At 38.9% G+C, this 13396-nt stretch overlaps 1 pseudogene; it reads left to right on the top strand.

Annotated features, from left to right (window-relative positions):
• Window positions 1-4926: 4926 nt before the first annotated feature.
• On the top strand, window positions 4927-5866 carry LOC114079346 (olfactory receptor 12D3-like; annotated as a pseudogene).
• Window positions 5867-13396: the final 7530 nt, after the last annotated feature.

Here is a 13396-nt window from a genome sequence, read left to right as displayed (position 1 = left end):
ATATTTAATGGTGTAAAGTAGTTTCTGACATGTTCTGTCATGTCTCTAAAATAAATCCCTTTTGAAAATGCTAATAAATGTCTTTCAGTGAATTAAAATTAAAAATTTTTCCCCAGACTTATAGTTTTGGAGTTTTAATCTTTTGGAGATTTAAACATTTGAGATTACGGCTTTCAGTATCATGTCTTTTGTGGGTCAAACCCTTCTTAGTTAAAAAGTCAAGAAAAACTACCTGGGACTTGGAATCCCCACTGGGAAAGAAAACTGAGACCTCACCCTTACCCTACCTGAGTTCTTCTCCCTCCACATCATAACAGCAGCAACAGCTCCAAGGAGAACCAGTCCAGCAACCATTACCACAAAGGTGATGGAGAACTGGGGAGACCTCTCTGGGAAAGGAAGGGAGGATAAGTGACCCTGGATCTCAGTTTTCAGCCTTGACCCTGCTGAGGGTCTCCAAAGAATGGCTCCTGTTTTCCTGACCACAGGCCCTGTGCCCTCATCTCTCCTTACCCCATCTCAGGATGAGAGGCTCAGGCAGCCCCTCATGCTGCACATGGCATGTGTATCTCTGCTCTTCTCCAGAAGATACCACCACAGCTGCCCATTTCTGGAATTTTCCATCCCCTGCAGGCCTGGTCTCCACAAGCTCCATTTCCTGGGTTTGGTCCTCCCCATCCCATTGCCAAGTCAGGGTGATCTCCACAGGGTAGATGTCCAGAGCCCATTACCTCAGGGTGACCTCATGGTCAGAGATGGGGTGATGGGTGACATATGTCAATGGGGGATCTGCAGATAAGACTCAGTTAATTGGGACATTTTGCATGGGGCACTGAAGAATGGACAGGACAATAGGTGTGAGGTGGGAGCAGAACACCCAGACACTAAGCAGGATTCAGGAATCTGGGATAATATTCCAATTTTTTCTTATGTTCTAGAATCAGAGTGAGACAGCCAGGAGGAAGATGCTCCACGCTTCTAAGAAATACTTTAGATTCTGAACTGAGTGGAGGCTGACATCTGAGGAAAAGATGGCCTCAGACTTCCAAAATCATTGGGTTGGGATAAAGAACAAAGCCTGAAAGTCACCCTGGGATGCCCGAGGTTGCTGCCAGAGTCAAAGGAAACTGATCACTTATTTTAAGGATTGTCTTCCCTCCAGCCATAGGACCCCTTGGTGTAAATAAGAGAAGTGTGGTTCTTAGAGTCACTCTCTGGTACAGCTTTTGGAAACCAAGTTGAACTCATAACCTTTTGGATCAGAGGGAGGACACTATACATGCAAGAGGCACATTGGGGAATGTACAGGAGACCTCCATGTTGCCCCGCTGCCGCTGATACCTGCGCGCTGCAGCGTCTCCTTCCCGTTCTCCAGGTGCTTGCGGAGTGTCTCCATGAACCCTCATTCCAGGAAGGCCCTGTTTGTCTCCGTCACTCCCTCGGCAATGGGGATGTAGATCTCCCCTTGGGAAATGATCCTGGGCATTCCTGTGTGTAGACGGCCCAAGGTGTGAGATCTCTGCCCTCACTGTATCAATGGAGTAGCTCTCATAGCCCTGAACTTGGATGTTACCCATTAGGCTTAGACAGCCCACTTTCTACCTTATTTGTCAAAAGAATATTTCATTGAAATTTTTTTGAAGCCCTCTTTGTATAAATATTGGAAATGCAGGTTCTCTCTCTCTCTCTCTCTCTTTCCTTCCAGTGTTGAAGCAGGACCCTTAAGATCTCAGAGCCATTCTTCCCCTGCATTTCAAAATTATTTCTGTGTCATGTGATTTTTCACTATATTTCTCAGACAGCACATTTCACACAAGGGAAACCCAAAATTCATAGCCCACCTGGGATGCGAGGGAGATGTATAGGAATTGATAAGAGTAAGAATTGAAGGGACTCTTGAAAATGTACAAAATGTATTTGTGTTTTGGAATGGCCATGAGCTTTTGGGGATCAAGGGAAGATTGTTATGGTTTGGATGTGAGGTATTCCCCAAAACTTTATGTATGCAACAATGCAAGAACATTCGGAGGTGAAATGATTGGGTTATGAGAGTCTAACCCATTGTTAGGCAGTAGCTAGCAATGGGCAGTGAAATGCATGACTAGGTCACAAGTGTTCTTTAAATTACTTTAGAGTCTTTTTTTGTGGGGGATGGTACTGGGGTTTGAACTTAGCAGTACTCAACCACTGAGCCACATCTCCAGACCTATTTTTTATTGTATTTAGAGACAGGGTCTCACTGAGTTGCTTAGAGCCCTGCTGTTGCTGAAACTGGCTTTGAACTGGCAATTCCACTGTCTTAGCATCCAGAGCTGCTGGGAGCACCTGGCTAGGGTCTTCTTTAAACTACTTTCAAAATGGCTGAGAAAGCAAAGGGTGGTAGTTAATTTCTATAAAATAAACAGAAGCAAAGGAGCTAATGGTAAAATATGTCAAAAGAAAAAGATTAATGGGAATAATGCTTGACTCTGTCCATTGATGTTGAGATGAAGCTAGAATTTAAGGGTATAGGTCTCTCCATTTGTCTGGGAAGGAAGATTCCTTTCACAGTGCAGGCACACTAAGGTAAATTCTGACGAGCTATTGATCCCAGTACCCACATTAACATGCAATTGACTTGCAGATGAAGCCTCCCTGATAGGATGACCATCATGACAGTTCCAGAGAGGATCAACTAACGTAAAAAACCCCACCATCTGATGTGAAGGAGGAGTTGAACATCTGATTGGCAAAGAGTACAGAAGGTGGTGCCTAGATATCTTGGTAAATTTCAAACACTAATAAATTTGAAATATAATTGGTATTGAGATGATGGAGGGTTGAAATTATTAATAATGACAAAATCTAGTGTTACAGTTAGGAGAAAGTGGCTAAGGTAGGATGCAATGATTACCATACTATTGAATCTTAAGGAAGAGGGGAGGTAAAGGATGTTCAAGGAAAGGGGAAAGCATGAGTGAAATCCTTGTTGGAGAACACCTTGGCACATTTGTGGAATTGAAAACTAGCAAGGAAGATCAGATATGAGGAATAGCAAAGCTTAAACTGCAGAGCTAAGCCACAGTTGGATCCTGGATGATTTGTAAGCAAATGTAATTAGAAGATATTAAAGTGGTTCAAATAGAAATGTTATATTATAACATTTCGGCTATTTCCAACTTTAAATATTATTAATAATAATTCTATAAACACAGTTTTTTTTTTCTGGGAAGAATACCCAGATGTACAATTGTTGGGTCATATGAGAGGTTCATTTTTAATTTAATAAGAAAGTGACATACTTTTCAATATGGCTAAGCATGTTACATTTTGGCTAATGTTAAATTTGTGATACAGTTTCCCTGCATCCTTACTAGTATTTGGTGTCATCATTATTTTTATTCTAGCCATTTTGATAGACGTGTTGTGATATCTTTCCATTATTTTAATTTGCACTGTTCTAATGAAAAAATGAATATCTTTTCATGTAGTAGTTCGCTATCTGCTTGTCATTTTCTGTTCATATCTATTTATGTGTTTTGATGATTGTTTATTGGATTTTTGGTTTTATACAGTTGAGTTTTTAGAGCTCTATGAAATATGTGGTTTGGAAATATTTTCTCCCAGTCTGCAACTTGTCTCTTTCCATTCTTTTAGTGGAGTGTTTTGCAGAGCAATATTTTTGGAGTGTGTGTGTGTGGTGAGGTAATTGTTTAAAATTTTCTCTTTATGGGTCATGCCTTGGGCTTAAAGTTTAAGAATTCTTCATCAAGCTCTAGATTGTTGAGTCCCATGACTAAACACTCAAGATCACTCCAGGTAAACTGGGCTGGCATGAAATAATCACACAGACACAGATAAATACCTTTTGCTTTAGGTCTTGTGATAGCTCCTCTGACCTTAGGGTCTGTGGAAAGAGAGAGCAAGGAGCACCCACTGAACCCTTTTATTGAGGAGAAGCCATTCAAATGAGGCAAAGAGTCAGGTTTCAGGAGGCTGAGTCTGGCAGGTTGACTGACATCTAGGAAGGCCACACCCAAAGTCAGAGAAAGAGAAAGGGACACACAACGGGTGTTTCCATGGAACATTCTATCCCAAACAGGGCAAAGAGGTAATATATAAAGGAACAGATGAGCATAGCTCAATCCATAAGGTGACATGCCTATGTCTGAAGAGGTGTCCTCAACCTCCAGGACCCAGGCAATGTCCAGGTCACTACGAAATGTAGTGACAGTCAGAACCTCCCTGCTCAGGGAAGGAGGATGCAAATCATTCAGACTGGCTCCCCATAGCTAATGATGCAAATTCTGCTGTTTTTATTTTTACCCCTTCTATTTACACAATAACTTGAAATTTGTGGGCTTTTATGTCTCTTAGTTTCACTGAAGGTTTAGGTTGTCAGGAAGGATGTGTCTATCTCTTGTGAAATTTTTGCACCTTAGAAGTGGAAAAAATCCTACTAAATTACATCTATATTACTGCTAGAACCTGAAATCACAAATTGAATAGCTATTTCCTTTGTATGTTTAAAACTTATCTAAACTCTAATTCTAATGCCATACATGAGGTTATGGTCAGGTCCCACATATATAAAAAGTTCCCTTTATCCATATCTGATCTATTCATAATATGCTGCTTTTATTAGTCTAATGTCATTTTATTGATGTACTAGATATGTTGACCTTCCTTAATTTTGTTGTTCATAAACCAGCTTTACTATTTTTTGTGTGTGTGCTGGGGATAGAACCCAGGATTTCTAGTATGCTAGATAAGTGTTCTACCACTGAGCTATATCCCCATCTCTTTGCTATTCTTAAACATTACTGATACTATACTTCACCCCTAGATTAATCCAAATAGTAAACTTGCTTAACTTAAGCCCCACAGTTTAAAATTAAGCATTAGAAAAAAAATAACTAATTAGCTTTTTATTTGCTCCCCAGAGGGATGGAGAATGTCACTACAGTGGATGAATTTCTTTTACTCAGCATGACCAGTATTCAGGAGCTGCAGGCAGTCTTCTTTGTGAGGTTCTTAATTATTTACCTGATCAACTTGGTTGGAAATGGAGCAATATTAATGATTGTAATTTTGGAAACCAAACTCCATCCCCTATGTATTTCTTTTTGGGAAACCTTTCTTGTCTGGATATTTGTTATTCTTCAGTGACACTGCCCAAGGTGCTTATGAACCTGCTCTCCACTTGAAGGGCCATATCTTTCCTAGGCTGTATAACTCAGATACACTTCTCCCACTTTCTGGGAAGTACCGAGGCCATCTTGCCAGCAGCAATGCCCTTTGACCATTTTGTGGCTATCTGCAACCCACTTCATTACACTGTCATCAAGAACCCCCAGCTGGTGTTCTGTTGGCAGCTGTGGTGTGGCTCATTAGCTTCTTCTATGCTCTGATGCATTCTGTCATGACTGCACACCTGGACTTTTGCCATTCTCTGAAACTCAATCACTTCTACTCTGATGTGAAACCCCTCCTGGAACTGGCCTGAAGTAACACAGAACTCAACCAGTGGCTTCTTTCTGTTGTCACAGGGAGCATATCCATGGGAGCTTTCTTCCTCACTCTCCTCTCTTACTTCTACATTATTGGCTTCCTTGTGTTGAAGAACAGGTCCTGCAGGATACTCCATAAGGCTCTGTATACTTGTGCCTCCCATTTTATGATGGTGTGTCTCTTTTATGGACCTGTAGGTTTTACATATACTCTTCCTGCTTCAGCCACGTCCATGAGTGAGGACCAGACAGTGGTTGTCATATACAGTGCAGTCACCCCAGTGCTGAATCCACTGATATACACCCTTAGGAATAAAGAAGTGATGTTGGCTCTGAAGAAAATCTTTGGGAGGAAGCTCCTTAAAGACTGTTATTAGCACCTAGGGGACTAAAAAGACTTATATCTGTTTTACATTAAGATTTTCATGACTCCACTATAATAAATAATTCTTTATTTGTTCTCCTATTTTTCTCTCAGGAATTTTGAGCATGCTTTATATCACTGAGTTCAACAAACATAGGAATGAACAAACCAAATTCCACAATCTCATAAAAGTTACCTTTTAATGTGATGGGGGAATATAATAAACAAACCCATAAGTACCCATTATCAGGGTAATTAAGACCAATGGAGAACTAAAAGAGTAGAATGAAAAGGGAAGGATGAGAGTAGGAACCTGATGTATAATAAAGAACTTGTCTGGTCTTTGTCTCTTGTTCATAGTATAGAGCTTCTAAAACCCTAGGAATTTCCCAAGTGGCAGAAGTGTCTTGGTTATTCATGAACCACCTGGTTCATACTTGTTTATCCTCATGTTATAATTTGTGGTAGGCCCAAGGATAGCTTAGGATGGGGGTTGACCATGCTCGAATGATTATCCAGGTAATTGGAGATTTGGGGCTTTGAATCATGATGATAGTATCCTGACCTTCACGAGATGAGGAGGGAGGCTAGAGATTGAGTTTAGCTACATGGTCAATAATTCAATCAACTATGCCTATGTAAGAAAGCCTACATAGAAACTTGACACTAAAGTTCAGGTATGCTTCTTGGATGACAGTATTGTCCATAGTTTTGAACAGCAGTGTGCTAGAAGAGTAATGTACCTTAACAAGACAGAAAGTTTGTGTTTGGGACCCTCACAGAGCTTGCCTGATGTATCTCCCCTTTGTGAATTCTTTTCTGTGATAAAACTGTAATCATAAGTACATCACTTTACTCAGTTCTGTGAGTCACTTGAGGGTATGCTAGAGACCTCCAAATTTGTAGCCAGATGTCCATGGGTGAGGATGATCATTTCTGATCCTAAAATCTACAGATTATACCTGGAATGAGGACAGTCTTTTGGAGGACTGTGCTCATAACCTGTGAAATTTGGTCTAATTTCAAGTAGTTGGTATCAGAAGTCATTACAATCTTTCACTCTTCTCTCTTACACAGACACTTGTACCTATATGCGCATATATGTACTCCCCCATATCCTTAAACTATCTTAATTCTTCTATACTTTTCAGCCACATGTTATTCTGATAATATGATGATGCTGGCCCACAGGTATGAGCTGGTTGTTGGTGGAGAGAAACACTGTATTCCATTAGAGATGTGATTAGCAGAATATCTGTCAGACAAAAATGGATGAAATTATTGTAGCAGGCAGCAAAGTTGGAATGACAATTGGGGAATTTTGACCTACATGGTTAACGCTAATGACAAACTGATCATGGGAAAAGTTCTATTCAAACCAGTATGAATATTGACTGCTTGCTCTATATCAGGAGTGGATGAGCTAAAAGTTGATATTAACTGATTCAATGGAAAAAAATCACAATTCCTCCCTAACTTAAGTTCCCAGTCCTGAGCCAGTTCTCAGAGACTGTCAATTGATGGAGATGCAGGGTACTCATGAAGGAAGACCTGCAGTGCCACAGAAAGAATATATAGTAACAATTTTTTTTCCTAGTTTTTGTCCAAAAGAGAGCTTTGTCTGTTTATCTGAATGATTGCACACTTTGGAAAGACAAATATTCAGGTCTTTTAAAAGCTTTGGTTACAAAGCTTTAACCAAGACAGCAACAGGTAGCACAGACTCTTTTTATGGTCCTCTGTTACACTGGAGAGTAGGTGTTACTGCATTAAGGTCAGGTGATAAAAATATCACTTTTCTAAGTCCACCTCACAGTGGGTTCACTGTGGCCCAGAACAAAAGAGAGATTTTCAGGCAGTCCAGATTCTACACAAGTGACCATGTTGCTTAGAGTGATAAGATCAAGGAGATGCCACAGTAGTAATATTATCTGTATGGATAAAAATTCCATGTCGTTTCCCAGGAAAGACAACAGGAAAGTTGGATCTTGGTCAGCTGTTGTCCTTCAACTGCCAACTGCTTCAACTTTAAGTGACAAATGGAGTATCTGTGGGTGACAAAGATAGAAGCTATGTGTGGGTCCATTTGCATAAGCTATATCCCAGCAAGGTTAATCTAGGTACTACTCCCAAGTATATGACCTACAAGCAGAGAGAACAAGCTTAGCTTTGGTTTCTTCCTACACGGTTTGTGTCAGCACCAATTTCTGATGGCTCAGGGAAGGTCTGATGTGTATTATAACACTTCACAGCAAGTAACTCACCTTTCTATGTAGTCACTGGTGTTATCAATAGATGCTATTACTTTGTTCCTGCTACATAGTTGAAACTATAAGAAGGTATGAAACTACAAGTGGCCCATGACATCATTACTTATTTTCTCTTGGGTGCTTTATGCCTCTTGCCTTGCAACTTTAAGTTCAATGAAAGCAGAGGTTTTATCTAAGAAGGGTAATGTTTCCACTAGCAGATACAACATGATTTTCACTAACCCCAAAACTATAGATATTATCTAGTCACTTTTTACTATTCATATGGTGTATCAGCAGACAAAGAGTTACCATAATGATAATTGACCTTAATCATCAGAGGTGATAGAATTACTGCTGCATAGTAGGGATCACAGCAGTATATTTGAAACTCAGGGGATCCAGTGTTGATTCACTTGAAGTTCTGGTGTGAGGTTTAAAGAAAGAATGACAAAATTAGCATCCATAGACTAATAAGGGAAAAATAATAGTGGTTCAGGTCCTTTGGATTAAAAAAAATAATAAAATAAGATGAAAACTTATATAGGAGTACTGGCATGGTTAAGGGAGTTTAAATTAGTGGTAGAAGATGGAAATGATAAATATCAGTAATGACCTAAGGTTCACCTTTAGGAGTGAAGGCTGTCTTTCTACCTATATGCTCTTTTCTGTTAGTGATTATTTTCCCCTAGAAATTGGTGCCTTATCTATTATATTCAGAAGAATAAGTGAAGTTAAAATGAGGATCTTAATATGGATCTGAGTGAGTCAAGTGGAGAATATGGCAAATTCTGATAATTCTCTGCCTATATTTTATCAGAAATTATTATTATTATTAACACTGTTTTGCTTTTTTTTCTTTTACTCTCAATATCTAGTAACTTCATTTTTTTGGTCAGAGGATTGACCATGGTCAGCCAGAATCTGCACTTCTTTTACATCAAAAGGGATGGACATGCCTGAGAATTTATCCTCCATAAGAGATAAGCTTTAACTAGTGAGTGACAATGTGGGATGTAAAGGCTTCTGTTCCTGATAGGACAACTTTGGGATATGACTCAAACTGTCACTAGAGGGATTTTGTAGGATTTTGTTTTATACTAGACTCTGTATTGGTCTATTTTTATCTTCAAAATCTTCTTAAGTTTTCTCTGAAAACATTTGCTAATATATAACTTTCTAAATTTGAACATAGAATGCATCTTGACAAGGCACCAAGTTGATTATGCTTAGAATGAGGCAAACGGAAGAAGGCCCAGCTTCATCTCAGGACATGTCTCTATGATTTTTAGTCAAATCTATGGAGGAATAATTTACATATACTAATGTACCCACTTTAAGTGTACACTTTGATGAAATTTGACAAATATATGCTTTGAGGGAACTACCACCTCAATCAATATTTAAAACATTTTTTTAATACTGAGAAGTTTCCATATGCTTCTTTGCAATCAACCTCCTAACCTACCCTCAACAGAACCTCAGGTGTCCACTTTATCTGCTGTCAATATAAATTTGTTTTGCTATTTTACAACAGGAAATTTATACTTGGGTTCTTTCATTTAGCATGATGCTCTTCAGATTTGTTCATGTTGCTACTTTTATTAATCATTTGTCCTTTCTAAATTTTTAATATTTTTAAATTTTTTGTTAGAAAAAGATCTAAGGGCAAAAACAGGGAACCTATAGGTAACAATAATAATTGCAGGAAGCAGTTGCTATCCCTAGAGCTAGGTCAAAAAAGAATGGAAAAAGAGACCTGGTATAAAAATGAAGAAACTTGGGGAGAAGCACTGCAGAGCTAATGTGCATAGCTCTGCCAGGGACTGCACCCAGCTTGGGTTGTTCCTAAGGAACTTGGAAGAGGTACCTGTTGTGATGAGGGCAGCAACAGGAAAATGTAATTAAATTGCTTTCAATCTACTTTTGTCCTCAGAATTTCACTGGTTATTCCTATTAGAAGAAGTTTATGCAGAATCAAATGGCAAAAAATAAAGTTTTCAGAACTCAATCCTAAGTATCACACAACATAGAGAAATGTGGCTCTGGAGCACAGAGCCAATAGTTAATCTATCATCACAGACTCTTATATTTCACATGTCCAGGTGTTACCTGACATACTACTGCACCCTGGGAGAAGAGGCAAGGCTCCATTGCATTCATCCACAAATATTTGTAGTCAAATTGGTAGGAAAACAGGTTTTATTCAAAGCCGTCTTTGAAGGAAAATAGAAGAAACTTTTTTTATTGTTCTTGTTTCAATTTTCTATTTTTGGGAAGTTTCTGGTGGGGGGAGGAAAGCTTTTGAAAGAGAAGAGGTGGCAAAATGAGATGAAAGGTAGGAAGTGTACATATGCAGATTTAGTTAGCCTGTATTAGGCAGGATAGAACAGGGAGAAATCTCTGTTCTTAGCTTCCCTCCAGTACCCCAGGCCAGGAGCCAGCCCATTTAGCCTTCACTTTCAAAATGAGGAAGTGACCCTCAATTTTAGAGGGGCCCTTAATTTCAGTCTGTTTCACAGGTAATGAATAAGGGATACAGAATTGATCTCCAGCTCATTAACACTTCTACTCAGAATCATAACCACTTTGGCTCTTTTATCTTTGGCAAAATTAAGATACATGGACAAAATTAAGATCCTGGACTCCAGGATGCCATGAAAAGCCACTGAATACATCTATTGAAGTGAATACTTAGTGTACACAATGAGCAGGGGATTACAAATATACAGAGATCTTTTGTCCTACATGTTTGATTTCCTTCCATAGCCAGGGGACATGGTCTTGGATCATACTGGGATTGAAGACTTAGAATTGGCTTCAGTATAGTAACCATTTTAGTACCATTTTACCATTTTATATGTAACTTATATTTTTAGATAGTATTTAGTAATGAATAATGGAATAAAAACCAGTAACATAGTAGGGTCCTGTTTTGTTTTGTTTTTTAATTCTCTTTAAGACCAATGAATAATCAAGTAAATTGTAGATAAACAACAGGTGTACTAACCCTGGAAGTAAACAGATGGAAACAAGGTCAATTAAAAATATGTCAAGAAGAAAAGGTTTGTGGGGATAATTCTACTGGGATCATTGTAAAGGAAGGATTTATACCTATGAGTTTCTTAATGTATACCTGAAGGGAAATTTCATTAGTAACACTAAGATAAAGTTTGCCTGGTGGTCAACTCCAGCACTCACGCTAACTTAGGTTGGACTTGTGGATGAAGTCCCCCTGAATGGGATGGCCATCATAACAGTTACTAAAAGGACAAAAACAACCCTGCTCAACATGAAGGAGGAGTTAAGTGTCAGGATGGTGATGATTACCAAAGGTGGACCCTCATTTTCCTGGCAAACATCAAAACAGTAATAAATTTGGAAGAAGTATTATGTTTCCTCCACTTGGATACAATTCGCTCTCTCTTGTGAGTGTTTTTGTTGTTGCCTGAAACTTACTTCACTTAAAATAAAATTCTCTTGCTTGGCTTTTTGTGTCTGACTTTACGTTTTCTTTTGTTGGAACACCAGAGATGAGAATTGAAGCTTCCGGTCCCCATTTACTCATGACAATTTTATGTACCTTAAATATAAAAATACAATACTTAAAAAAAACAGTTGGGTTTGGAATCTGATTCTGCTAATAACTACCTGAATAATCTCAAACAAGCTCCTTGTTTTCTGGACTTTATTTTTATTTTTTAAATAAATCGGGAGAATCCTTTCTCACAAGATTTCTGGAAATGCTAAGATAAAGGTATTTTATAAAATACAAAGTGCTCTGCATTGTTCACATAAATATTTTTGTTAAAATTCTGATAATGCTTTATTAAAATATTATTAAGGTTTATGTGATGTCTGAGTCTCTTAATTCTGTCTTTCACAAAAGACTATGACAAGGACAAAATTTAGTCAAACTCTTTGTTAGATTCTAACAAGGATAGACTTTACTCCAGTTTCAGGTAATATATTCCTCATTTATGCCTGACACATCATCATGATAGGCTTTATTGTTCATATTTCTATCACCATCCTGTTCATGACAACTTAAGTAGTCTCTGAGAAGAGAGGATTTCCCTACAACTTTTTTCTTCTGAGCCTGAGTCCTCACTGGAATTGCCTTTAATGCTATTACTGTCAGTCTCACTTTTTGCTACATGTATCTCAAAACCTTTCCTGCCTTAACCTTCTACCCTGTTTCAAAGCTATCCCACAATATTAGCTGTTTGCTATAGCAATACCCCCCTCTTGGCACCAATTACCTTCTCAGTTCGTTTGTGTTTCTATAACAAAATCTTTGAGACTGGGTAATTGAAAATAAATGCATTGTTTTTCCTTCTCCTGTTTCTGAAGGATGGGAAGTCCAAGATCAAGACACTGTAAAGTTTGATGTGGATGAGGGCTGCCCTCTGCTTGCAAAATGTCACTCCAGAGGAGACAAATGTGTGTCCTCACATGGCAGAAAGATGGAAGGGCAAAAAAGGTCTTAGGACTCTGGCCACTAAGGTCATTCCTGAGGACTCCACCCTCATTACTTTATTAACCCCCCAAGAGACCACATCTCTTAATACTATAACATTGTGCCTTAGGTTCTAATGTGAATTTTGGGGTGGGAGGACATACATTCAATCCATAGCATATGATAATATAAAATAGATACTATTTGTGCTTATTATATTAGTATAAGTGCTTTATCTATCTAGACCATTCTCAACTAAATATGATGTTATTTGGTTAAATTTACATTAGTGAAATATCAGGGGCCGCCCTGCACATGAGCTAAGCACCATTCCCATCAGCCTTGAGTGGTGAAGGTATTGAACTGGCAGCCCATGCCACAAGCTGTGTGAGAAGCAAGTGGGCCTTACCTTTGCTGGGCAAGGAAATGCTTCAGCTCTGGGATTGAGTGTTACCCAATGGGACTGGACAACCCCCTTTTCTGTAACATTATCCCCTGCCTTATTTGCATGGAATATCCTATCAAATGTCTTTTCCCTACTATATAGAGGGGTTCCGGGTGCACTCGCTCTCTTGTTCTCTTGCCTTCCTTCATAGAAGAGGACCCTGAAGTCGCAAATCTGTCCCAACTCCATTTAGAAAAAAAGGTACTTCCATGTCTGTGGTCTTTTCGTCTCTGCCCAAACCACGCAGAGTGATCCTGATTCATCATACTCAGGATGTGAGTCATTGTGAAAAATGAGAAACTGGAGATATTAAGCAACTATCTTAAAGTTATCTTGTCAGTGAGGACGGGCTGGGATTACAAACCTCAATATTCTGATTATAAATGCTGC

Source organism: Marmota flaviventris, chromosome 7 (genome assembly GCF_047511675.1).
Source record: "Marmota flaviventris isolate mMarFla1 chromosome 7, mMarFla1.hap1, whole genome shotgun sequence".
NCBI classification, from domain to species: Eukaryota; Metazoa; Chordata; class Mammalia; order Rodentia; family Sciuridae; genus Marmota; species Marmota flaviventris.
Note: the sequence above shows the minus strand (reverse complement) of the source record. Positions and strands in the feature narration are given on the sequence as shown.